At 50.1% G+C, this 27,876-nt stretch overlaps 1 long non-coding RNA gene across 1 annotated transcript in view; it reads left to right on the forward strand.

The window, feature by feature from the left end:
* LOC139079214 (uncharacterized) overlaps positions 1 to 24,707 on the forward strand; it is a 57,086-nt gene extending 32,379 nt beyond the window's left edge. The window contains exons 2-4 of the long non-coding RNA XR_011532591.1: positions 4,517 to 4,596; positions 12,705 to 13,529; positions 15,896 to 24,707. This is a non-coding gene — a long non-coding RNA (uncharacterized lncRNA). The remainder of the gene's footprint in view (positions 1 to 4,516; positions 4,597 to 12,704; positions 13,530 to 15,895) is intronic.
* Positions 24,708 to 27,876: the final 3,169 nt, after the last annotated feature.

Below are 27,876 nucleotides of genomic sequence, written 5' to 3' on the forward strand. Positions count from 1 at the left end.
CCAGTCTTTCTCTATTTCGTGTGTGGGTGATTGGCACAGCATGGCTGCCACCGAGTGGTGTAGGTCCGCGCCCAGGAACTGGGCCTGGGCCGCTACAGCAGACTGTGCCAAAATTAACCACTAGGCTATGGGGCCTGCCCCTGGGGGTACGCTATTAAGCTATAGACAATGTGCCTGGAACTCAGGGGTGACACAGAGAGGGTGGCAGAAGATGCTGGAAAGCAGGCGGAGAGCTGTGATCCCATGCCACACTATTTGGACTTTACTCTCCGCCTGTGGAGGGTTTTAAGCATGACAGCGATGCTGCCGCCACTCCAACACGTCTTTATATCGCTACACTTCTCTTTGCCTGTGATGAACATCCCATCCTTCCAGGTTCACGTCAGTCCCTCTACAGAGCCATGTGCGACCCGCCCTGAGGAGTTCACTGCCCGGTCCCTGCTCGGCCCCCAGGCCCTGAGCTTCCCAGTGCTCACCCAGCTCATGGCTCGTCATGACCTGTGGATACATCCATCTCTCTCTTGTACAGGACCTCTTTGGGGTTAGGACCATCCGTCCTTCATTTCTCCTGGCAAGGAGTGCACAGAGTGGATGGGGACAAGCAGTGGGCAGCCTGAGAAATCAATCTCAGAGCCAATGGGTGGAGCCGTCAGGGTTGTATTCCAAAGACGTGTTTTCTTTCCTGCCCTCATAAGAGTGCAATTTTTCTGGATCAGAGGTTCTTTACGATCCCTCTTAGAAGTTAAACTTCCTCCTAAATATGCCCCTAGCCCTCAGCAGCCGAAAGAAGGGCTGTCCATCTTCAGGACCCGCACGCTCCTGTGAATGAGGCCCCCACATCCCCACTGGCCTGGCCCTCCCGCCAGCAGCCCACATCCCCGCCGCCTGCTGCCTCCGTCTTTGATGACAGGCCCCGCGTTTCCAAGACAAGCCACCGTCATAAAATCAACTGTCCGCAGCCATTTAGGTCCAGGCATGGTTAATGCCAAAACTGGCCTCCAAATTGACAGTTAATGAGGGAAAATGACTAGGGGGCGTGTTAACAGACGCAGGCTCGAGGTAATAAACAGGCCATTAAAGCCGGGTAGTAAACAGCTTGCCAAGGACCATTTATGAATTTATTTTTTGGAAGGGGGAAAAAAATTAACCAACAAGGCTTGTCTCCTATGGTGATTGGGTTCAGTTGGCAGTAGGAAGGAGTGAGACTTTCCTGGGAAGGCAGAGCTGGAGCCGGTGTTGAGAGGCCGTCCTAGGAGGTGCCATCAGGTTGGGATGTGCAGGTGTGTGGGCGCGGCCCAGGGACCTGGGCAGTGGGCTAGCTGCCAACTCCCGTGGACAGGACTTGGGTTCCAACTGCTCCGTGTACCGTTGGAGGCTGCATGTGGTGTCAGGAATCCTGGCACCGATCCTGCCTGGCTGTGCCCTCCGTCTGATGCTGGGACCTGGAAGAAGTGACCTGATTTCCCAGGCCTCAGTTCCCTTCTGTAAAGATGAGGATGGACTCCATTATCTGTTCAAGGCCTTGTACTGAGTTAAAGGGTGGCCTGTCCCCCCGTGGCCCCCCCAAATTCATGTCCTTCCTGGAACCTGAGTGCAGCTTTATTTGGAAATAGGGTTGTTGCAGGTGTAAAAAGTTAAGAGGAGGTCATGCTGGAGTAGGAGGGACCCTAATCCAATAGGAGTGGTGTCCTTACAAGAAGAGGAAACACAGACACACAGGGGAGAAGGCCACACGACGATGGAGGCAGAGGCTGGAGTGATGCGGCTACAAGCCAAGGGTTGCTGGTAACACCCGAAGGATCCTCTTCCGGAGCCCTCAGGAGAGCAGGGCCTGGCCGACACCTTGACTTCAGACTCCCAGCCCCGAGAGCTGGAGAGAACATGTTCCTGTTGTTTTCAGCCCCCCAGATTGTGGTACTTTGTTAAGGAAGCTACTACAGGTCCCAGCTCTAAAACCCTCTACGCAGGGTGCTTGCACCTAAAGTCCTCCAAATTAAAGCGAATTTCTGGAGCATAGGCATAAAGCATTTGCACAGACCTGTGGTTCTGAACCACGGTGATTTTGCCCTCAGGGGACATTTGCAACATCTGGGGACATTTTTGGTTGTCACGACTGGGGGCAGGATGCAGTGTGCTCCTGGTGTCTAGAAGGTAGAGGTCAGGGATGCTGCTAAACATCCTATAACGTGTAGGACAGCCCCCGCCGGAAAGAATTACCCACGCCGAAATGCTAACAGAGGCCTGGCTGAGAGCCCCAGGCGTATGTGAATACTGGCTCTAGCCCTGTTAAAAGATAAACCGAGGCACGTTAAAGTTTTCAAGAATTTATTTGCACATACGTCGATTTGAATCGGGCAGCGCCAAACCGAAGGTGTTAAGGAGCTCTCCCCCGACAGGAGCTGGGGTGAGGTTTGTACAGAGGAGACGCTGAAGCAACGCAATTATTGGATTGGCAGTAGCTTGAGTGGCTGCCTTGTCTGGAAAAGGCTCGTTGGCGGTTGTGGTTAGTTGTTCTTCAGCTTCATTTTCTTGGGTTTGCATGCACCGACCCTGGCTTAGGTTTTGGCTGGCTTACAGAGACTACCAAGGAGTTAGAGCCACCCCAGCCTAATGGCTCCTTGTTTAAAACCTTTAATGCCCCAATCTGGCTCCAGGTTTTATCAGAGCCAACCCAGGAGGGCTGCCTGTGCCCAGTGTAGGCAACCAGAGGTACCAGAGCTACAGTTATTCCACTTAGCAATGTTCAATGATCTAATCTTTCTAGACTGAACCTTCCAGTTAATACACGCCCCCCCCATACACACACACGCATCTTATTAGGATCAGCAAATAGGTTTGCCAAATTTGCGTAGATGTCCCCACAGGTCGACAGGTGGGGGTGGCAGTTAGTGTGGGCAGCAATCAGCCTGAGGACCAACACCTTAGACTTCCCTCAGTATGAAGATCCCCAGATTTAAGAGCTCAAAGACCCTTGCAGGGGTGCGTGCCTCTCCTCCTGGCGCTGCAAGGTGAGGCTGGCTGGAGGCTCTGGGTCCCTCGCCAGGACCCCCGTACCCAAAGGCACCTGATTGACCTTTGCTGAGACCCCCTAATGGTACCCCAAAAGAGAATGTGGATAGGGGAGGGTGTGCCTTAACTGGAAGGGTTTGTTCAGGTGTAGGTAATTTTATATGGTGGCGCAGAATGGTTCTGGAATGAATATAACTAAGCTGAGAGCATTGCTGCTGGTCGGTTTCCACAGTGTTGCATCAAACAAGTGGCGTGGACATCATCACGCGGTTCATTCTAGTCTTTGACTCTGACACAGCTTTGCCAGTGGGATGGGGTGTCACCCACTGTTGCATCCCTGACCCAGTGCTGGCCCGGCACGGGAGTCCGCTTTGAGGAGGGGGCACAGAGGTGCCAGCTGGTGCCTCCCCTTTGGTGCATCTTCCTCCCCCTTCCGCTCCTCCTTCCTCACTCCTCGCACCCCCACATTTCAGGGAGCAGCAAGCAGACAGCTCAGCTCTGGGCTCCGGGTTCAGAGTGCTCCTTGGTTCAGCAGCTGCCCCCCGGCTTCTTCAACTTCCAGAAGCTGCTGAAGCCGCAGTCGCTGATGTGTAAAATGTGGACCATCATAATAGCACAAACCTCTCAGGGTCTCCTAAGGATAAATGAGATGATCTAGCGAAATAAATCACTTAGCACAATGCCTGGCACGAAGGGCAGGCATGGGAGCCCCAAAGGCTAACTTTCCACCAGTATCCTTGGCACAGCCAGATTTTTTTTTCTCCAAAAGCACGGGCTTTGAGAGGCAAGACAGCTGCCAGCCGGGTGGCTCCTGGTGAATGACTTGATCCCGCTGAGCCTCAGTTTGCACAGCTGTAAAATGGGAATACTTATCTTCAAAAACTGTTGGCAAAATTATATTAGATGAAAACTTCAGCGAGGTGCCTGCGGCTTCACACTCATTCCTTTCCTCTCCCCACATTCTGGTCAGGAGTTGTCTTTCCTCCTCTGAGGAAATCCGGGGTCTGGCGAGGAGAAAAGTCAGGCTGCCCAGGTGCCTGGTCACTGGCACCTGTAGGCCAGCAGGTCTATCTCCGGAAACACATCTGGGCCTAGAATTTGGAATGTCACCTAGAGGGAATGGCACCCAGCTTCGGGATGTTACAAAAGGAAGGCTGAGACCTTGATAGGACAGTGGCCCGCTACCCTAAGGCCACCCAACAGGGCAGAGCAGAAGCCCCAACTCGCACCTCTTGTGCTTACACTTTGTTGCCAACTTCATTCAGTAAGTGCTTAGGATCCCTTAAGAGCCAGCGCTGCATGAGGGCCCTCCGGAGAACAGGCCTCCACTCTGCCCTCCCAACGCTGGCGGGTGGAAGGCTGGTCCCCAGAAGGGCATGTCCAGATCTTTTGGACAGATCTTTGGTGAAAGGGTCTCGGTAAATGTAATTACATTAAGAATCTCGAGATGAGATTATCCTGGATTGTCCAGGTGGGCCCTAAATCTGATGACAAATGTCCTTTACAGAGACAGAAGAGGAGAGAGAAGGCCATGTGAAGATGGAGGCAGAGACTGGAGACAAGGACCCTCGTCATCCTATTTTACAGGTAAGAAAACTGAGGCTCAGAGAGGCCAGGAGGAAGTGGAACTGGGATGTGACATAAGTTGGCTCTTGGCTTGTGCTCTTGACCTCAGTGCTGGGCTGTCAAACCCTGGGAGCCATTCAGCACGTTCTCTTTGGTCCTCTCATCAAGCCAAGCTTTTGTAGAGACCGTGCCCAGCCCGGCAGACCTGGGGAAGCCACGGCAGCTGAGGGATAAAAACAGTACTAGCAAGGAACGTTGACTGGGCATCTGCTCGGTGCCAGGGCCCGTGCAAAGCGAGTCCACGAAGTACCTCATTTCATCCTCATCACAGCTCTCTAAAGCAACGACTATTATTAGTATCCTATAAATTGGGGCTTTCAATGCAGCTGTGTCTGGCTAGAGTTCACCGTCTCAGGTGTCCTGTTCTGCTGCAAGAACCTCTGAGAGGGACACAGGCCATGGGCCGCAGCTTCTGCACACGGCTCGAGTGGGATTGTCCAGCTGCGATGCTCTTCTTACGTCGTCATTCTCATCTCTCGGCGCACTGAGTAATGATCGGTTTTCACTTACTTGTTTTTCCTCGCTGGAATGGAGCCTCCCTGAGGTCCGGGACCAGACCCGGGTGTCGAGCGTTATGTCTCCATAGCTGGTGAGGACGAGCTCAGTACCATTAGGGTAACAGTCACATGGCTCTGTCTCCCCGATAGACTCTGAACCCTGTGCCATCAGGATTTGTCCCTGGCCCCCAGGTGTAGCACAGAGAGACTGACGCCCTTAAAGCAGCGGTTGGAAGGTAAATGTGGAGGACACAGAAACCCAGGGCAGAAGTCCTCCTAAACCAAATACCCCCACTCCAGGGCCTGATGTATGTGAATGAAAATGGCATTTAATTGGCTAAAACCAGAGCTGTCATCACCTAATCAGAGAGCCTGCAAATAGATTTTCAGCACCTTCCGCTTCTGCTCCGGAACAGTGGTGCAGCCGCCCTGGGAGACGGGGCCTGGTGGAGACATCAGCCGGTGTCCGTCTGTCTGGGGAGCAGCTGGAGAGTTGGTTATTCCATCAGGGGCGTCCACAGCAGTGGAGAAAGCTCGGGGTGCTGAGGAAGCCTTCGTTTCCGGGAAAGCCGACAACCCCATTTGTTTCTTTTGCCTAAATAATGGTCATCGGTGTTCCCTGGGGTCCGGCACTTTAGAGTTTGCAAAGCGCTTTTGTGTTCGCAAGTCTTCCCTGCGTGTCCGGGAGGGGTCAGGCAGGATTGTCACCCCAGTGGTGTGGATAAGGGAACCCAGGCTCACGCAAGGCAGCCCGGTGGTGACCTGCCACACATCTTCCCATCCCTCGAGGCCATCTTTAGAGTCGCTTTCCACTTGCAGGCGCTGCCTTCCTACTAGTGGGTGGGCTGTCAGAACTGGCCCTCCAGGGGTTTGGGAATTCTAATGAAGTCATCCTCAGGACCCCTTCCCAGTCACCCTGATCTTTCCTCCTCGTGCCCAGCCCTCTGGGACTCCTGAGGGTCTGCATTGCTTGTCAGGCCCTCCCCCCGGTAGAATGCCAGGCCCCTGGCCTGCTCCTCTTCCCCACTTGTCCCTGTGAGGCTCAGCTCACGAGTCACCCTGTCCAGGAAGCTCCCCTGACCCTATAGGCCAGGTGGGGCAACCTTCCTCTGTACTCCTTTCACAACCAGATTCCAGAACCTTCTCCCCGAGGCTGGAGGAGGAGGTGAACTACACTTTGAGAGAGATTGAGGGCTGCGCAGACAGGGATGGCACACACGGGGCTTCACTGAAGACTGCAGAGTGAAGGGATGGAGGAGGGAGGTGTGGGCGGGGGAACCTCCAAAGGGTGTTGGGGCACCCCAGGGCTAGCAATGGAGGGGAGCTGTTACGACTGCCAGGTCTCAGGGGACGGGGTGGGGGAGCAGCTCCAAGCAAGGGCTGCCCGCAGGAGCTGTGGCCTTGATCGGCTGCTGCCCAGCAGGGAGGGTGCATGAGCGGGAAACACCGCCCTCCACCGCTTCTGCCTCCTGGCCTCTCAGCCCTGCCTCTGGGCAGCCAAACCCACAGGGCGGGCACTGAGCCTGGGTGAGGTGCTCCACACAGGTCAGCCTCAGGGGTGCCGAGAAGGATGGAGAAGGAGGGGTGGGGGCTGGGAGGCAAGTGGAGAAAGTCCAGCACTCGGGCTTCCAGTAGAGCAGAGGCCCACCCTGACCCCTCATACAAGTCACCCCCAGGGTGCCTCTGAGTTTCACAATTCAGATCCTCTGGCCCCTTCCCCACCACAGATGTTCTGAGTTAGGCCTGTGGTGTGTCTCCAGAATCTGCTTTTTGAAACTCAGTGCTCGGGGTGATTTTTAAGAGCGATGTCAGCACAGTTCCGGCATTCTTTGGGGCCGCCATTTTCTCAGGTCCCTGGGAGGTCTGAAACTGGTCCCTTCCCAGTTTCACCACGTGGCCTTGGGCTAGACACTTCCACATTGCAGGTGTCAGTTCCCCATCAGTAAACAGAAGGGTCGGGGGGCCTCCTGACCTGAGTGGACCGTGTGCAGTTGCCGGTCCAGCAGCCAGCCCGTTAACTCTTACCTGAGCCCTGGGGGCGGTTGAGGGAGGATGGGGGTTGCTGTGGAGTGACGGTCCAGGCCCTCAGCTCCTGACAAACCTCAGCTCTTTGAAGCTGACAGAGGCCAAGAGAGATCAAGTAACCTGCCCGAAGGTGCCTGGCTGCCCTCTGTGTTGATTGGTCTGTGAACTGTACCATCCTCCTGATGGAGGTCACTGATGTTGGGAACGCAAGACGAATGGCAGCGAAGCTGGAGGAAGGGATGAGTTTATATGGATTCATGATGCATCCACACCCCGCCCACCAGGACTCCGTGGCAAAGGGTGCAGGCAGGATAATGAGCCACAGCCTGTAATCCCTGGGGAGACTTGCCTGGCTCCTCTTGCTTTGGTTGGGGGGGCACCCAGGTATGACCTCCAGGAGGAAGGAGACTGTGTTCCCAAGAGGCCTCCAGGCCCCACGGCCCTTAGCAAGCCTCAAGAGCAGCAGGAGAGGAACGCTCCCTCTTCCACTGGAGCCCTGGGCCCCGGGATGTGAGCGCAGGGCTGGCCTCCTCTGTCTTCCATACACTGTCACTGGGTCTCATTTATCTTTTATCCTGAGAGCCCCACACAAGCCTGGAACCCAGTAGGGGATCAGGCTGTATTTGGCAAATAGACAAACACAAGGTCTGCTTGGACCTCCCTTGTGTATTGCCAGCCCCTGAGAACAGCTACGTGTTATTTCCCTGACCTGAATCCAGCCCGCAACAGAGTCCACCCACCTGCCCCACCAGCCAATGGAAACCCAGCCACCATTTTGTAGCCGATTCTCAGGCATCCTCTAGTGGCTGAGAAGGGCAACAGCTGAGTTAAAAGACCTCCCCTACCCTCCAAACCAGGTCCAGGAGAAGGGATCCTCAGGGTTTATTGTTCCTCCTGCTGTTACTATCACAGCTATTAATAGTTATCACTTACGAAGGCTCAGAGAGGTTAGGGGACTTGCCCACGCTCACTCAGCTAATGAGAAGCCTCATTCTTTGTGGCGTCTCCAGCATCACACACTGTTGACCGCCACCACCGCCACCCCCACCCTCCACTGACCAGCCCTCTTGTCCCTTGGTTCCTCTGTCATCTTTTTCTGAGAAGCCACCATCTCTCTCTGTCTTCAACTTTTCATAATATTCCTCCTCAGTCCTCTTTTCTGGCTCTGGGTTATCTTCCACCTCCAGCTGTGGGCCCTCTGAGGCAGGCTGCGAACCCTCCCATGGGCACCTCGCCATCTTGATGACTTGAGCCACCATTGCCTTCAGCCTGGTTGGCTGGTTGTTGGCCAAGCCCTGAACTCATAGCTGCTTCCCGGGCAACATCCTTGGAGGGATCCGTCATCCTTGGAAACTGTATCTGAAAGCTCCCTCGCTATCTTCCCACTAAAGTCTGTCCTCTTCTTCACCTTCCAGAAAGTGCTATTAGCTAACAGCTTCCCTCCCTTTACTCACAGCAATGGGGATGGGGGACAGGCAGAGCCAGAACCAGAACCCAGGTTGGTCTGAGTCCAGAGCTCAAGGACTTAAGCTCTTAATCACTCCATGAGAGTGACAGATGCATCATTACGAGAGTGTTGGTTGTTTTTTTAAACAACAAATATATATATATTTGGAAGACTTTCCATCACTTGGCCACACATCACTTGGCTTCCCATACAGTCATGCCACAGGGTCTCTGTTGATTTTCTCAGAGGCCACTACAAAGAGAAGCCTCATGTTTGAAGCACAACATTGAGTCCACAGCACTTGCACCCTGGTATTAGGCTGAGTCACGCCAGGTTTTATGTTTCCAAAGCACTGAGAAGCTCTTGGTTGGCATTTCCCACCCCCCGGGACCCAGTCAGAGCCTCCAGCCTCCTAAGCTTGGGATTCTCCCTGCCTTGCGTTTATATATTCCCCAAATATTTGCTTAGCACCTTGATGCTGTTCTGGGCTCTGGGGGTACAGCAGGGAACAAGACAGAGGAGGTCGTTGCCCTCGTGGGGCTGCCATACAAGTAGAGGAAACAAGACTGTAAGGAAAGCTCATTTCACAATGTGATAGCATTTGAAAAGAATATGGTGTATCTGATATAATGATGTGGGTGGGAGGCAACGTTAGCTGGAATGGGTGGGGAAGGCTTCCTTAAGGAGGTGACATTCAAAGGGTGAAAAGGACCAACCCACATGAAGACATGGAGAAGAACAGGTGCAAAGGCCTTGAGGAGGCCAGTGTGGCTGGAGCAGAGTGAATGAGGGGAGTGGGGTGAGGAGGTGAGGTCAGAGGGGCAGGCAGAAGCCAGGTCGCTCTGGGCCTTGAAGGCCAAGTAAAGTAGTTTGAATTTTGGTCTAGGTGGGGGCCATCTTCTTACCGAGTATCCCATGAATGCGAGGCTCTGACCACTCTTTACTTGAGCCATTTCTCAAGGTTGTGTTTGCAGTGAGCAAGTTTGAGAGATGAAGTAATGTCCCCTCCCTAAGGAGGAGCAGATTTACTTCCTGCTTGCTATAAAATGGCAAGTCCCCCAAGCTCAGAGTCCCTCTCCTATAATGCAGACCCACTGCGTGTACAGGCAGTCATCTAGGCCCACCCATGTCGGCCCTTGGGAACTGGGGCTAAGGAACCTTTGGTGAGCCTGCTGACACTCTGCCCACTGCTTTGCTGTGAGTGACAGAGTCTTTTGTCTCTGACCCAGGAGTCTCATGTCTTCTACCAGCATCCATGAAACTGGTGTACTGATTTGTTAGCTTCCGAGTGGGGTGAAATCTCGGCCTGTTCACAGATCTTGACAGGACGCCTTTTGGCAGGTGGGCAGACACAGCACACATGGAGGGGCAGCAGGAAAACCAGTCAGGAGGCTCCTGCATTGGTCCAGATGAAAGGTGTGGGGGGGGGGGGTCAGCCTCGGAGGCTGACTGTGGAAATGGAATAAAGTGGGCCGACCTGGGATTTATTTTGGAGGCAGAGTTGTTAGGTCTTGCTGAGGGATGTAGGGGATGAAGGAAGGAGAGCAATTAAGGGTGACCTCGGGTGTGTGGCCTGAGCAGCTGTGTGGATGGCAGGGACTCCATGAGGAGGGAAGACTGCTGGAGGAGCATTTGATGAGCTGTAGTTTGGCCGTGTTAAATCTGAGATCCCTGTGAGACAGCCACTGAGAGTCAAAGGGTCCAGAGTCTGGGGCGAGGCCTGGGCTAGAGGTGTGGACTTGGGAGTTATCAGCAGGCCCGTGATATGGAAAGCTGCAGAGGATGGGATGCGGGCCCCTCCCGGGCAGGAGCTGGGTCCTGTCTGCATGCCCCCTGGAACTCCCCAAGCTACCCCAAGGGCGACCGATGGCTGGGCCGGAAGGGGCCCCTCTGGCTCCGTCCTCCTGAACTCCCAGCAGCTATCCAGGTTCTAAAGTCTACTCTCTCTGGACCTGCCCTGAGGGGTGTCACTTAGTGAACAAGAGAGAGGCTCCAGAGCCAAACAGCCACCCTTCAGAATCCTTGAAATCCCGACTTCACCTGCTCTCCGTGTGCTGCTGGGCGAATGACTCGGCTTCATTAAGCCCCATTTCCTAACTCTGTAGGACAAAGATAGCAGTACCCACTTCTTGGGTCATCCTGTGGATTAAATGAGATACTTCACACGAAGCGTGTAGCACAGTATCTGACACATTGTAAGCGCTCAGTAACATTGGCTGCTGTTTTATCCAATCCTGCATTTCATTCCTCGAATGCTGGTTGTGCACGTACTCTGGGTCAGGCGCTGTTCTAGGCTGTGGACACAGCAGTGAACAAACAGGAGAGTGGAGCGTACGTTCCAGTGGAGGGGGAGACTCTGGGGAAATAGTCAAATGGAGAACAGCAGAGCAGGGCGCCGTGGGGCTCGTGCTGTGTCACCCAGATGCCCCTTCTTCAGCATGACCACCTGCATTCCCCCACCCGCTGGGGGCATCGGCTGCCAACAGCTCTCAGCAGAGCCTGTCTCTACCAATTGCCCTCACCTGAGAGAGCCACCTCATGCGAGGTCATGATCACTTCCCGGGGGAATCTGCATCCAATGACTGGTTGATGTGGGGGTAAAAAGGCCTTGGCTCAATTTGGGACAATTCTGAAGGATTATCCCAGCTCCAGAGCTCTTTGTGGGAAGGTATGAGGCCTTTGTTGTGTGGTGGAGTCCAAAAGTCTTGGATGAATGAATGGATGGATGGATGAATAGATGAATGGATGGGTGGATGAACAGGTGGTTGGATGGATGGTTGGGTGTATGAGTGGATGGATGGATGGATGGATGAGTGAGTGGGTCGGTGGGTGGATGGATGGATGGATGGATGGGTGGGTGGGTGGGTGGGTGGATGGATGGATGGATAGGTGGGTGGGTGGATGGATGGATGGATGGATGGATGAAGGAATGCCTTGGGCTTGCTATATTTAACCTGTTCACCTGAAGTCTACTCTCTTTGGTCCTCCCTGTTGACATCAGCCTAACCTGCTCTCTGCCCTTTAGTACATGGCACCGTTTTGTTCACAGGCATATTCTGTCCCTGGCCAGCCTTTTCCCCACTAGCTGCTTGAGGAGTAGCATGATAGTGTGGAGCCCGCACTAACCCTGGAATCAGAAAGACCTGGGTCCAAGCTCGACTCAGCCATTCTGCCTCAGAGCATCTGCTGTGCATCTTAAATTTTAAAAATTTAAGTGCTCACATAATGTAAGACAGATAGTCCATTCCTATTGAATGTCATTTTTCTCCTCTCCTTCCCTCCGTCATGATTTTTTCTGTCAGTCCACGTTCTGTGCTTCTTCCATCCTGAGCTTCCATTCTTAGGGCAGCAGCCACTAAAAATAAAAACTATTTAAAAATATTATTTCTTTGCATCCTGCCTCTTTCTGAAGACATTGTGGGTAAGCGTATGTTAAAATTTAGTTTCAGTAAGGATAATCACAGGTGAAATCAGGAATTAGAAAAATAGAGGACTCAGAGGCACTAACCATAAGGCATAAGCGGTTGCTGGCACTGAGCTACCTGGCAGATAAAGTGAAAAGGGAAATGTGATCAGTTGCATACCTCTTCTTATCAGAAAAGAGCCTTCTACCTGTAACAGAAGAGATTAAATCCCATACCTTTCTGAATTTCTTAAATTTGGAAGAATTTTGGAATGCTGTGCCTGCCTGTTTCTAAATAGAATTTCTACATAAAACCTAGACTGAGGCAGGGGGAGGGGAAGGTTGGAAAGAAGGGAAGTAGATGCTGTGAAAAAATTATTATTATTACACATAGCAATGGGCTTAAACTAACAGCTCTGATCCGCTGTGCCTCTTGTGGAGAAATGAGACTCATATGCACACTGGTTGGAAAAATGCTTCCACCTAATTGCTTGTGGACGAAGCACTTTATTTATAGACATCCCGAAGGAAATTTGGCTCCCCCACTCTACAATACGGTGGGGAACGGAGCCAGGTGGCTGCCGGCTCCAGGACACTCTGTGTTCCCTAAGGCGGGAATGTGGAACCACTTTCCATGTAAACACACTGGGTTCTTCTCTTTTTCTTTCTCATACTTTTTTTTTTTTTTTAATTTTAGCACTCTTTGAAGAAGAACCCGTTTCACCATGAACATGAGGGGCTGGTCACCCCCTGTGTGGTTCAGTGTTGGGATCTGGGGGTGAGGGACTCTGCCAGACCCCACTGCTCTTCCTCATGCTCCAATTAACTCCAAGGAGATAAGAAGGATGGAGTCCACTCAGCTCCCAGATTCTAGAAACACCGCAGAAGGCAATGTGACTTTCTCACAAATTCTCTGGCATAAAGGGGATGAGAATTGGGGCATTGTAGAGAATGTAATTCCTGCCCCATCCACGGGGCCTTCACAGCATGAAGTTCCCCTGGGAGATAACCTTTGCTCCACTGCACTCCAAGGTGGTCTGGGGAAGCCAGAGAGAACTGCTGGATGTGGGCCCGGGCGAGCTGGGCTCCAGGATGCAGTAGGATTTGGGATCTGGGCCACAACTGGGGTTTTCACACATTGTGCTTCGGCCCAAGGAGAGAGGCCAGGGCAGAGAAGGCCTAAGGGTGCTAACAGAGAACCTGTGGACAGTGCTTTACAGTTTGCTATTCGTTTTTTCGTACGTTCCGTGTCAGCACACGCTGACTGTGCACCTGCGGCGTGCCAGGTGCCACCCACACGGATTTGTTTCTGGGAGAACAGAAACAGTCAGCCTCTGCCAGTTCCACCTGCAGACGAGAGCCTGCGAGTGTGCAGCTTGCACGCCACCACCGGGGCCAGGCCCCCGTCCTCTGCGGTGTCACGTGATGCCTGCAGCGCCCTCCTGGCCTGTCTCTCTGGTGGCAGCCAGCTGTGCCCTTACCGATGGTTTTCCACGAGGAAGCCAGGAGGATCCTTTTCAAAGTAAGTCAGAAACTACCCCAGGTAAGTAAACAGAGGATGTCCTCTTCCTAAAACCTTCCAAGAGCCTGGCGATAGTGAGTTTTATGTGCCAACTTGGCTGGGCTCCAGTACCCAGTTATTTAATCAAACACAAATCCAGGTGTTGCTGTGAAGGTATTTTATAGAGGTGATTAACATCCACCATCAGCTGACTTTAAGTCAAGGAGATTACCCTGGATAATATGGGTGGGCCTCATCCAATCCATTGAAGGCCTTAGGAGCCACACTGAGGTTTCTGAAGAAGAAGAAGAAATTCTGCCTCAAGGCTGAAGCATTAGCTGCTGCCTAAGGGTCTAGCCTTACAGTCTGCCCTATGGAATCTGGACTTACCAGCCCCTGTAATCACATGAACTCATTCCTTGAAACAAACCTCTTTACACACACACACACACACACATACATCCTATTGGTCGTTTCTCTGGAGAACACTAACTGATGCAAGCCCCCTATCTTATTCAGAATAAAAGCCCAAGTCCTTACAATGGTCCCCAGGCCCTGTGCTCTCTGTCCCCCTCTCCACCACCGCCAAGCTCCCTCTTCCTTGTTCATCCACTGCACCAAGTGTTTTCTCACGCAGGGCCTTGGCACATGCTGTTCCCTCTTCAGGGCACACCCTTCGTCCAGATATCTATACTATGGCTTCTTCTTATTTTACTTCTTCCTGTGGTCACTACTAAAATGCCACCTCCCCTGACCACCTAAATACTACACGCTGCCCCTCCTTACTCTGTACCCAGCTCTATTCTCCCCTCTTGAACTCAGTGCCATCTGCTGTGACACGTTTACTGGCATCCTTTTCTTTATTTCCTTTCCCCCCACTTGTGAATGGAAGTGAACCAAGGGCAGAGCCTTCAGTTTATTTCGATGACTGCTGAATCCCCAACACCTACGTCTGTCTGGCACATAGTAGGTGCTTGTTATAGTCTGCTCGGTCTGCCATAACAAGACACCAGACTGCATGACGTAAATAACAGACATTTATTTCTACAGTTCTGGAGGCTGAAAGTCCAAGGGCAAGGTGCCAGCAGGGCTGTGTTTCTGGGGAGGGCCCTCTTCCTGGCTTTCAGACACCCGCCTTCTCACTTAACTTTAATCACCTCCCTGAAGGCCCCATCTCCAAGTGCAGTCCCATTGTGGGGTTAAGGCTTCATCACATGAATTTCGGGGGACACAATTCGGTCCATAGTACTGCAAACAAATGCTTGTTGAACGCATGGAAGGGCAAAGTGTCAAGAGTCATATGATCAGGATTCGGAGGACCCTACCAGCTTGGAGGGTGCAGGAAGCTTCCAGAAGCGAGGACTCCTGGGCTGAACGTAAGAAGCCACTCTGTGCTAATGGGCGTTCTGTTAAAATTCTTCCCACTTTAAAAATCAGAAAATTGAGTCTCAGTGATGCTCAGCAACTCACTGGAGGCTGGAACTGAGGAGCAGACAGCCTGGTGTGGGGGTGTCAGCGGGGGCCAGTCAGGGGACAGAAACCACACCAGGCAAAGGTGAGCAGAGAGAATTTGGTGTACAGGATGGCTAACCAGGTATGAAGTTGTTCCCTGGGAAACTGAAAGGGTAAAAGGAGAACTCGGAGACATTATGGAGGTAGCAGCTACTACCTCTCAGGTGGGGGAACACAGGAAAGAGTTTGGAATTATTACAGCCGACAGGTTCACAGCTGGGTCCAGGCAGCCTGGGCCCCAGACCTCGGAGGAGGGCTCCTGTGGAGTCTGTGGGGAGGGCGAGGCACAATGAAGGGGTTCTGAGTGTGTTGGGAAAACTGCGGACTAGCTTCAGCAGATTCTGTAGAAGGACTGTGATGCTGGGCGATGCCCTTGGGAGGATCCTCTAAGAAGGGAGATGCGAAAGAGCGGGGTGACCTTGTCCAGTCTCTTTAGGGAGAAGGCTTTGGGATAGGTAAACAGTAGTGTCTGCCACACCTCAATAAATCAGAAATCGTAAGAAAACTGTCTCCATCTTGAGAAAAATATCAAGTGTGAGTTATACGATCAAACTTAGCTCTATTTTCTATATTAAACATTGCATGAAAGTAGGAAAACCAGTTTCATGAAATTCTAGGAAACACTTTCCGTGGTCTTCCAAATGGCATTTTTCTGTGGCAATGTGTCACATTGTCTACTGAACCGACAAAAATAATGCCTTTGCTGCTTCAGAGCACGTTATTAGCTAGACGAGCTCAGGTGCACTATCAACCTTCAAAGTCTTGCAAAGTGCAGTTTGATGTTTCCTCTGACAAATATAGGAAACCTGTTTAAAATATTGTTACTTTGGGGAAAAAATGTGTTTTTAACCCAATGTCCTTACACCCCCTCCCAGCAACTGAGAAAGAAGTAGAGATGAAGATCAACATGTAAGCCAGGGTTCATGGCAACACCCAGCCAAGGAAGACCCCACCTGGGCGCGAGGCGACAGAACCATGGGAACACCGGCAAGACAGGTGGGCAAGGTCTTTGCTTCTGCAGAGAGTAGCTTGTTGGCGGTCTTGCCACAGTAGATACCCTGATATATTGAGCACTTTCTTTGTGCCAGGTATCGTACATTAACCAACTCATTAATTCTCTCAACAGAATTAGAAAGTGGGCACATTATTGTCCCCATGTCATGGTAAGATGCATTGAGGCTTCGCGAGGTGGAGTAACCTGTCCAAGGTCACGAAACTGGCTAAGCTCAGATTTGAGCCCGGTCTTTGTAAGTGTCAGGACAGGAAAGTACCTCAAACGTTATGTATCTAATATAGGTAATCGAGCTCAAGGGAGACAAGCCAGTGTTCTTGGATACACACAGTGAATCCCTGGGACAGCTGGGAATGGACTGGATCTCGTGATTCTCGGCTGAGGGCTGTTGCTGCACCAGTCCTAAATTGCAAGCCAGAAATCTGAATTACATCCTGTGATTGCAATAAAGGGCGGGTAGGGACGGCACAAACAAAATAGAGAAGAGGCTCTGGGGAAAATGGACCAAGGGGACTGAATTTAAAAGACAAGAGTGGGCAGTATTTACTACAGCTAAATGGGCTCACCCTTTGACCTAGCAATTCCACCCCTGGGTATATACCCGAGAGAAACAAGCACACAGGAGCCTCAAAAGACGTGTGTGAGAATGTTCATAGGACCTTTATTCATAAGCTTCTCCCACTGGAGGCAACCCAAGGGTCCATCAAGCAGAGAATAGATGAATAAATTGTGGTGTATACACGTAATTAAATACTACATGCCAATAAAAAAGAACAAATTATTGATACATGGGTGAATTTCACCAATGTACTGATGATCCAAATAAGTTTTGCCGGAGTTTGAACTTATACTGGCTAATTCCATTTACAGGAAGATCAAACACAGGCAAAACTAACTGATAGGGAAAGAAGTCAGAAATGGTTACCTTGGGTGGGGTAGAAGGATATTGACAGGGAGGGGGCCTGACCGAGCTTCCTGGAGAATTAAAAATCTTCTATATGTTGATCATAATGGAGGTTCCTTGATACATATGTTAACATTTGTCAAGTTGTACACTTGTGTATGCATTTTACTGTATGTAGGTGATACCTACATCAAAATTTATTTTAAAAAACAAGTCAACAGCAGGGACCTCAAATACAGACAGGGACAAAGGCGGTCACCTCTCACCCAGGGACCCAGCACAATTGCTGGTACATAGAAGACCTCAGTAAATTATTGTGAGAGGAGTGAATGAGTGAATAGCATTGATAATCACATGAAAAAACCTACCAGCTCCTGAGAGAAGGGAAAGGAATGGAAAATGAAGCTAGACAAAGCATTCAGGTTAATAAACCTCAAATATCCATTTATCTATCCAATTTGGAGAACGTAAAACAGTGCTAGGTGGCCATGATTACAATGCCAGCCCTTGCTCTGGTTGAAAAATTAATCTGTCCAGGGTTTGGGAAGCGAGGGAGCATCTCCTTGTATCATCCTCGGGCCAGGCGGCCTCATCTGATTTCAGTGGAATAGAGGGAAGCTGCCTGATTTTCATGTAGATTACTCAGAGCCGAATGTAAATTGATGTAAATCAGGGAAACAGATCGGCAGCCACGACACCTCATTCTCCGTGGTGGGGCCTCTCCTGTGTGTGGACTGGCCAGTGGCTCTCTGGGTACCTTCCCAAGCTGAGCCAGGCAGCCTTCTGGGGGTGGGATAGGGGGACCTAGGAAACCCAAGGGGAGGTCCTGTGGGCTCCGTGGAGCCCTTGAGGAAATAGCATTTCCCGGGAAAGCTGTCTATGACAACGCCAGCAGTGTAGCTCTCTGTGAGGGCGGCAGACACATCCCAGCTCTAATCGACACATCAAGCCTGCAAGAAGATGGTTATGGTTTTTATAAAGGCAATATATGTTCATTGTAGGAAGACTAGCACATTTAGATAAGCAAAAAGAAAAAATAAATAGCACTCGCTTCTCCATCAGTCACAAATAATCAGTTGAAATTTGGATGTGTTTCCTTTCGGATCTGTTCCAATATACATGCAGACATGTATGTCTGTGTATGAAATTTAGGTTTTAATGGTTTGTCATTTTTAACTGTTTTATTCCTTTGGGTCCGTGTAATGAGTTTAGAAACTGAATTGGGTTTATAAAGTAAGGTTTATTCAGAGGTAGATTTTCCATGAAGCTAATGATGCTTAAGCTACAGGACCCCCCACTTGCTCACCCCCTTCCAGGGCCCTGTACCTAAACTGGTATTTATAATTTTGTGTTCTTTTCCCTAATGAGGGCCCCCAAAACTGTCTCTGTGTCATAAAACCTGATTTCATGCCTGCATTTAACCATAAGCCAGTGCTGTGGGTTGAATTGTGTTCCCTAAAAAGATATGTTGCAGTCCTAACCCCCAGTACCCGTGAATGTGACCTTATTTGGAAGGGTCTTTGCAAATACCAATCCAGTTAAGATGAGATCCTACTGGATTAGGGTGGGCCCTAATCCCATGACTGATGTCTCTATAAGAAGAGAGAAATTGGGGGCGGGGGGAGCGACACACAAGGGAGAAGGCCATGTGAAGACAGAGGCAGAGACTGGAGTGAGGCAACGATAAGCCATGGAATGCCAAGGATGGCCAACCACCACCAGAAACTAGAGGAAGCTCCTGGAAGGAAGCTCCCCTAAAGTCTTCTGAGAAAGCACGGTCCCGCGGACTCCTTGATTTCAGATTTCTAGACTTTGGAATCGTGAGACAATGAATTGCTGTTGTTTTAAACCACCCGGTGCGTGTCATTTTGTAACAGCACCCCTAGGAAACCAATACGGCCAGTGAACCCCAAAGCTTGCTGAGCACTGGAATTACTGGGGAGGCCAGGGTGGCCAGCAGGAGGCTGGTAGGTGAGTGAGGGCCCAGATCCATGGGAGAGAGCACGCTGGTGGCATGTCCCTGGCCCACAACTGAGATGGCTCCTCAGTCTGCAAACATCCCCGTCTGTTGGTCGGGGTCTGCCTTGGGTAATGCTGGATTACGAAAAAATACACATTCCTGTTATTTTGACATCCCTTTTTCTCCATTGACCCAAAGAGGGGAAAAGCCTTTTTATGGGGCATCTCCTAAGTGTTAGGCACCGAGCTAGGCCTTCATTTTTGTCACTTACCTACGTAAATCTCACAGTAACTCCCCAAGGTAAATAGTACTATCCCATTTTACTGACAAGAAAGCTGAGGCTCTGGAAGTTTAAACCACTTGCTCAAGGTCACAGGGAGCAGGTGACAGAGCCGGGGTCTGAACCTAAAGGATTCTCACACCAAAATCTTGCTCTTTCCCCTCTTGCTTCTCTAAAAGGGGCTTGGAATTCTGTGTCTAAATTTCAGCTCTCCCTGTCGGCAGCTGGAGAGAGAAGCAGCTGAAGGGAAGCTCTGAGAGGCCAGGGTAGAGTTCGGAAGTTTCTTTCCGGGCCTGACTTTCCCAGGGTCCCACCAGGCGGAGCCCCTGGAGGGCGGGGTCGGGGCTGTCCGCTCACCCCAGTTCACAAGCCCGTGAGCCCACGGTGAGCACGCAGTCAGAGAAGAATGAGTCTTCACTTGAAAACAATTCAAATCCAAAAAAATGGAAAGTAACAACTGTTGACAGGGATGGAGAGAAATTGGAACCCTTGTACACAGCTGGTGGGAATGTACGATGGCGAAGGCGCTGTGGAAAACAGTTGGATGGTTCCTCAACAAGTTAAACGCAGAATTGCCACATGACCCAGCAATTCTGCTCCCAGGAATCTACCTGAAAGAACTGACAACAGGTGTTCAAGAAAATATTGGACGTGAATGTTCATAGCAGCACTAGCCACGTAGCCGAAAGGTGGAAGCCACCCAAATGTCCATCAAGGAATGAATGGATAAACAGAGTGTGTTACACCCATACGGTGGAGTATTATTCAGCTGTAAGAAGGAATAAGGTACCAACACATGCTACAACATGGATGAACCTTGAAAACATAGTGCTAAGTGAGAGAAGCCAGTCACAAAGCCCACATATTGTATGATTCCATTTACTTGAAATAGCCAGAATAGGCAAATCCATAGCAACGTAAAGCAGACCGTAAAGCAGACAGGTGGTTGCCAGGGGCTGGGGGCGGGAGGAACGGGGAGGGGCTGCTAGTGGGCATGGAGTCTCCTTCGGTGGTGATGAAAAAGTTCGGGAACTTCATCACAGTGACGGTTGCACGTCATTGTGAATGCATTAATGCCACTGAATTGTATGCATTAAAATGGCAAATTGTGTGTTATGTGTGTTTTACCACAACGAAAAATATATTTCTTTTAAATCGTCAATGTATTTCTCAGGATGCTGCTTTTTCTACCCTCTCTCTCTCTCCACTCTGGCACAGCCGAACTTCTCAGAAGAGCCGTCCGCATAGGCTCCCTCCGTGTCACTCAGCCACAACCTGAAGCCCCCGAAATTGCCCCACTCCGTCACCTTTTCACTTTGCATCCTACCTGGCCTGAAGGTATCATCAGACCACACACACACACACACACAAACACACACACATCTTTTTGCATTTGGGATAAGCTGCCATCTTTGAAGACTCTTTTGTTCCTGATGCAGCTCACGTGGCGTTGGAAACTTTCAGACTGACACCTCGCTGCTGACCTTGAGCAAGGTTTCACTCCCCAGCGGGGGAGACGGGCCTGAACCCAGCAATTATGCGCTGATGCCCGTCAACCTGGCTCGTCTTGGGGACAGAGATTCTTGCCCAGGCGGGCATCAGATGCAGAATAGATATTCATGAGAGTCAAAAGGTAATTTGCACGTCTCAAATTGCATCCTACCTCTCCCCATCAATTTTCCTCTCCCATGGAAGGTAAAATTAAAGGCTTCAGAATATTACACCTTTTAGTAGTTATCAGGTGACAGAGACTCAGGGTGTCAAAGTTATTGACAGGCTCACCGGTTGAGCGTGGGCTTGGACTGTCCCTTTATCAGAGCTACAATCAGGGCTTTAACCATACACCAGAGACAATAGCAATTAATTTAGGGAAAACCCAACCACAGTGGAAACTCCTACGAATAGTTTTACCAGCACAACTTGCAAACACCTCGAGCTCTCTGGAGTTCAACTTCCTTGAAAATTGGAGATGACACAGCACAGGGGTTCAGAATGCAGGCTTTTCCATCAAGACAGCCTGGCACAAGCCCTGGCTCTGGCACTTATCAGCTGGGTGGCCCTGGACCAGTCACTTGTCTCTCCCGAGTTTGGTTTCCTCTTCTGTGGAATGGAGAGAGTACCTGTTTCTACAGCGTGGGACTTTTGTGACATTTCAAGGAGCACATTTCTCCACCTGACAAACCTTTCTTGTATACTGGGCACTGAGGACAGGATGGAGATCAAGCCAGGCAAGCCCCTGCCTTCCCACCGCCTGCCTTGTAGAAATCCTACGGGCACAGAACTGGGGCAGGGTCTGGCTTCCTACAAGCCTTTAGTAAACGCTGGTTGATATTATTTTGAAGGAGAACACTTTTTCCTATTTTATTGAGATATGCTGTACAGTACATAAAATAAATTGCTCAATAATGGTTTTTAAAATAGACTTTATTTTTTAGAGCAGTTTTAGGTTCCCTACGTAATTGACTGGATGGTACAGAGATTTCCCATATACCCCCTGGCCCACACATGGACAGCCTCCCGCCCTATCATCCCACGTCAGAGGGGTCCATTTGTGCAGTCGATGAACCTGTTCTGACACATCGTCACCCCGAGTCCATACTTTACACTAGGGTTCACTCTCGATGTTGCACATTCTGTGGATTTGGATAATGACATATATTCACCATTATAGTGTCATCAAGAATAGTTTCGCTGCCCTAAAAATCTGTTCTCTGCCTGTTCATCTCTCTCCTCTCCCTCCATCCCTCGCAGCCACTCATCTTTTTACTGTCTCCATAGTTTCGCCTCTTCCAGAAACATAGTTGGCATCCTACAGTATGCAGCCTTCTCAGGCTGGCTTCTTTCACTCAGTGATGTGCATTTAAGTTTCTTCCATGTTTTTTCATGGCTTGAGAGCTCATTTCTTTTTAATAAAAAAGAATAATATTCCATTGTCTAGATGTACCACAGCTTAAAGCTCAATTAATTTTTCATGTGCACACACATGTAACCATCACCCAAGTCAAGAGATAGGACAGCTCTGGTGCACACCAGGCTCCCCTGGTCATACCCCCTGCAGGTGGCCACTCTTCTCTCCTCTATCATCAAGAATTAGTTTTGCCATGTTTGAACTTGATATAAATGGAATCTTACACCATTCTTCTTTTATGTCTGGCTTCTTTCGTTTGACCTTGTGTCTGAGAGGTCCATCCTTATTGCATATAGCAGAGTTCCTTCTTTCATTGCTGTGTTGCATGGACACCTGTCTCCTATGTGTTATATCTTAAAATATGAGTACGGCTTGTGGATCAGACCCTGTGCCAGGTCCCAGGGAATACAGCGATGTGCCCAGCGCAGGCTTTGTGCTCAGGGAGTGCACAGTTTAAGAGCAGCTGTGAAACATCCTACGTTTCCCCAACCTAAAGCGTCTCACCAAGTGTATCCCAAACAAGGAGTACATTATGCTTGATAGGAACACTGCCAGGGAGGAAATGTACTCATTTAAATACTCTCTGAGCTCTTCCAAGGCACCAGGTCCTGGGCTAGGAGCTGCGAGGAGACTGAGGTGATAAAGCATACTTCCTGCTCTTGTGAAGCTAATATCTGGCGGCAGGCGGACAAGAGACAAGTTGAAAAGTGATAAAGTGCTATAATAGAGCAAGTGCAACAGCCTATGGAATCCAGACGGGGAAGGACCCTTCCAGCCGGAGGGCTCAGGGAAGGTGCAGTAGACATTGTTGGTGGCCTGGCCGACACATGTTCCTCCCTCCCTCCCCTCAGCCAAGCCGTCCTGGGCAGTATTATTTTCAAAATGGTGGCCATGTGTGCCGGACGTTTGAGCCTCCCCCCAGCTCCAGAGGATGACTCCTGGTTGGTCCAAGCCAATCAAGAGGCTCCTGCTCCCCGCGAGTCATCGGTTTAGCCGTGGGTATGTGATCCATTCTGGCCACTTAGATGTGAAAGGAAGTCACCTGGGGTCAGTGGGGAGCAGAGCTCCTGGGGAACATTTTCCTCACTGGATTAAAAAAAAAAACTCTCTTGGGAAGAATCATCCAATTTTTCTGCCTCTGATCTTCATTATGAGTAGGTGATGTTGTGTCTTGTTGCTCATTCAACTGCTGGCAGAATTGACCCAGAACGACTTCCTCTCTGGCCTTCTGGTTGCGTGCCCTAATAAACCTTCGGTTACCTGCAGGCAAAGACATCTCAGTTTATATTCTCAAAGGACCAGATTCCCTAGCTGAGTCTTCAGGGATGCTGGAGAATTAACCCAGGAGGAAACTCCATGGAAGGGATGGCCAGTCATTTAGCATCGAAACCAGGACACCATCAAGAGTGACAGTGGGCATTGCTAATGATGACTGGGACAAAGGACCTAAAACAGCTCTGCCCCCTGGGCAAAATGGAACACAAGGACCCCTTTTCCACAGCAAGAGCTCAGGGTGAAAAAGGACTTGAAGCTCCCATTTTTATTTGTATTGTATTTTATTTAACAAATGCGGGATGCTTGCTCTGTACCAGGCATTGTTGTCACAGCTTTAGAAATATTAACCCAGAAGTGATCACAAGCAAGTGGTAAGGAGGCAGGAGGACAAGAGAGAGGGGTGGCTCGTGAGACCATGATGACTTCACTGAGGCGGAGGCAATTAAGCAAGACCTGGAGGTGAGAAGGGTGCACCAGATGGGGACCCAGCCTGAGCTGGAGATGTTCACATCCTAAGACTGGAATGCTGTGTACAAGGACGGGAGGAGACGGCCAGCGAGGGGAGGGCCGTTGAGGCTGGCTTTTTGGAATCTGGACTTTGTCCTGAAGACCTCAAAGGGTCTGAACAGCAGGGTCAGACACAGGTTTTGTGGGTTCTGAAGTTTATGCAATTTGGAGGGACCCTCTTTAAGAAAAAAAGAATCCCATTTCATGAGTCCCGGAAGGGTCCATTCAAGCCAGAATGAGTGTAAGCTTCACTAGCTTCGGGGGAAGTCACCTCCGCTGAGCAGAGAAGTGAGCTGGTCACAACCAGTCTTAGAGAAGCTCTTGTGGCCCCGGCACGAGCTCTCCATGTGAGGGAGAGAGATGGGAAATGGGATGATGACAAAGCATGGGGAAAAAAAATGGGAAACTGCATCTTGTGCTCCATCAGAAACTTCCACAGTCCGTGTGGTAATAAGAGAATTCCTTGGCCACTCAAGGAGGTCATGTGGGATGGAGGTGTCGGGGTATGGCCTGGGACAGTTACATCTGCCCTCTGGGTCCTAATCTCTTCCTCTAGAGAGAGGAAAGAAGACATGGTCTACTAAGTCCTTCCACCTCTGTCGTTTGGTGATTTAAGGAGGCAGAGAAAGCCAATTAAGGCCATTTTGGGTTCCAAGACTTTTGTGCTGGAAGTGACCTCATGATAACATGACATGCCTGGCAGATGAGATGCCCCAGTGTTCCAAAATCCAGTTGGTCCTCAGAATGTCCCCAGAGAGTCTGAAAACAAAAACAAACAAACCAAGCAAGCTACTTCCAGATGACCTGTGTGCAGCCAGCGGGCCATGGTCAGCATACTCAGGGCGGGGCTGGGGTGGGGTCGGGGTGGGCATCCTACCCTGGGTCTGAGGTACCCTCAGTCTTCAGGGTTAGATGGAGGAAAGACAGACACATGGAACTGGGGCTGCCTCCCTGTTCAGCCACTGTGGCTTGCTCTCAGCCCATTTTGTACGTGGGGCTTTGAACAACGTTTCATTGGTGAACAAGAGAAAAGGTTGCCCTGCTTACAATTTTTATTTTCACTTTTTGAAAACCACTGCTCCAGAGCTAGAGTTCTTTACGCGGAATCCATGGGGTCCTTGGCTGGGCTTCCAAGAGCAGGAGGACGTTTCTAGAATCCTAAGCAGAAATTTGTGTGCATTTGCATATTTCTATTTTGGGGGGAAGAAGACCCCATGGCTTTCAACTATTGCAAAGGGCTCTTGCAGCTCTTCTTGCAAAAGTCTAAGAACTGGAGATCAGCATTTCTCAAACGAGTATGTGCACGGATATCCTGGGGACCTTGTTAAAAGGCAGATTCTGACTCAGTGGGTCTCGGGTGGGGCTTGAGATTCTGCATCTCTCACCTGCTCCCAGGGGATGCTGATGCTCTGGTCCACAGACCACCCTTTGAATAACAAGCATCCAGAGCTAAGCTGCCTGGTATGGCAGATACTGGCCACATGTAGCCACTGCGCTCTTGAAATGTGCCTCATGCAAATTGAAATATGCTGTAACTATGAATTACATACCAGACTTCAAAGTCTCTGCACCAAAAAAATGTAAAATATCTTATTAATAAATTTTATATTGACTATATGTTGCAGTGATGATATTTTAGATGTATTGGGTTCAATAAAATATATTATTTAAATTAATTTCACCTGTTCCTATTGACTTCTTTAAAATGTGGCCAGTAACAAAGGACTGAATTACGTACATGGGTCACGTTATATTTCTATTGGCTATCGACGTTTAAGTGGCACCTGACTCAAGAACCAAGAGATGGTGTTGGGGCGTGGAATTTGGTCCCAAGGTCAAGTCCCAGTGTTGTCGCGGAACAGCCTAGAGACCTATGACCAGTCTCTTCCCTGTCCAGACCTGAGTTAGTTCACCTAGATATCAGGGAGGTTGGGGGAGAGTGTCACCAAAGGCCTCTCTCAGGTCTCAAAGGACATGTGGCTCTGACATGACCTTGCCTCCTTCCCCAGTTAAAGCAGCATTATAAACTGTCTTCCAGGGAGGCAGTGAAGGGGTCAAGGCTGCACGGTCTGGGGTGGACTACCTGTGTTCACATCCAGCCTTGCAAGTTATCACCTGTGTGTCCTGGGTCAAGATGCTGCACCTCTCTGCTGGGCCTTGGTTTCCCCATTTGTAAAATAGATGTAATAAGAGTACCCATCTCACAATGTTGATGAGGAGAATAACAGAGTTAACACCTAAAAAGGCTTAGACCACGGGCTGGCGCGCTGCAAGCCCTCAATTAATAGCAACTATTATTTTTATTACACAATCCACATTCCACTCCTTCCATGTGAGGCGAGCCTGGCCTTTTACTTGTCAACCCTCTGGTCCCTGTTTTGTAAAATGACGATATCGATTCTGACAAACAAATGAGACAATATTCGTAAAATGCCTAACACTATGTGTGGCACACGGCAGGCCCTGAATAAATGGCAAATTATCCTCCTCTGCTGCTCCTTCCTGCTATTTCAGCATCTATTCCGGGGATCAAGAGATGTTGTGTTTCATCAAACGAAACATCCCCACTCTCCTGCATTGTTTCTCAGAGAGATCAAGACTCCAGTGAAGGCATCCTTTTCATCAATGCGGGGTCTGGTGATTGGCCCAGGCAAACTTCCAGCATGAAGCTTCTCTGGATCCATTCCATGCCCCATCCAGAATTTGATCAAAAATTAAAAAGAAAAAAGTCATTGTTGTGAACCAGCTCGCACAGCAGGGAATCTCATGGACGGCCCAGTGGGTCGTAGCACTGTTTACATCATTGGCAAGGCCTGGAAACTTTAAAACTGCACTTTGAGACTGTGTGTCTGCCTCCCCTCCTCTCCGTGTTGTGTGTTTGGGTCTTGCTCGTAATCTACTTTCAGTTTGCAGCTCCACATGACACTTCTGCTTTGCTTTGCCTGACTAATGGGGTCCAGAAGACGACGCATTCGCCCTGCATGGGACATTGCATTTCCAAAGTAGAGTTGCCTCATGGAAAGGCCTGGAAAATGATTTATGGGTGGTGGGGAGTTGCCTTGCATGAAATAAAGGATGGGTTAATGAGCTGGTCCCCACTCAGGAAAGAGTGTACTTTTGTTCCAGGAAGCTGAGGACCACAACTATTTCAGACAAGCAGGCTTGGCAGCTCCTTTCTGCAGAGCTTCACAGAAGGGTGCAGGGCTCATCAACTTTTCCAGGCTTAGAAGCAAAAAGGCAGCTGTGGTGTGGTGCAAGGCCTGCCAGCATTGCAGCCTGGAAACCTGGCTTTGGGTCCCAGCTCTGCCTCTCGCTACCTGGCTTCTGTTTCCTGATAGGCGAAGTGCAGATAATAACACATTGACCCTGAGTTACTGTAAGGAGTCAAAGGATAACATGCGAGATGGTGTGCCTGCCTCAGAGGGGTGCTTCAGGGGTGTTTACTGAACTGGAAACCATCAGACAAGTACACACAGTCTTGGGGAAGAATTTGTGAGAGGAGCTTTTCCAGCTCTGTGAATGTGAGAAAAATGCAGAAAATCTCTGAATTCAAAATGGCTGCCACGGCCACTGGGAGGGCCTCCCGTAGGCTCTCTGTGGTCAGTCTTGTGGCAGTTGTGAGGAGAGAAGACGACAGGCCCACGGTCTCCAGGCTGGCTGTGCCTGGAATCCTGAGGGAATGCCCCAAGTGGATGGATATTGTATATTTTATGCTCAGAAAAGACAGCTGAGTGTTCAGTGCTCATTGACTGGCTGTTTCCCTTACTTTGTTTAAATGGCTAATTACACCCTGACATCCATTCTCTCCTTCTTTTCTTTGGTAATTATAAGTACTACAACTCCCTCCCCTAGACACACACATGTGCTCACACACAAACACACACACACACTCACCTATCCATCAGCACAGCTATTGCTACTCAACCAGACTCTATATTCCCAGACTCCCTTGCAGCTAGATGTGACTTTGTGATTACATTCTGGGCAATGTGATATGAATGGAGGTATGC

The sequence above is a fragment of the Equus przewalskii genome, chromosome 25 (assembly GCF_037783145.1).
Source record: "Equus przewalskii isolate Varuska chromosome 25, EquPr2, whole genome shotgun sequence".
NCBI classification, from domain to species: domain Eukaryota; kingdom Metazoa; phylum Chordata; class Mammalia; order Perissodactyla; family Equidae; genus Equus; species Equus przewalskii.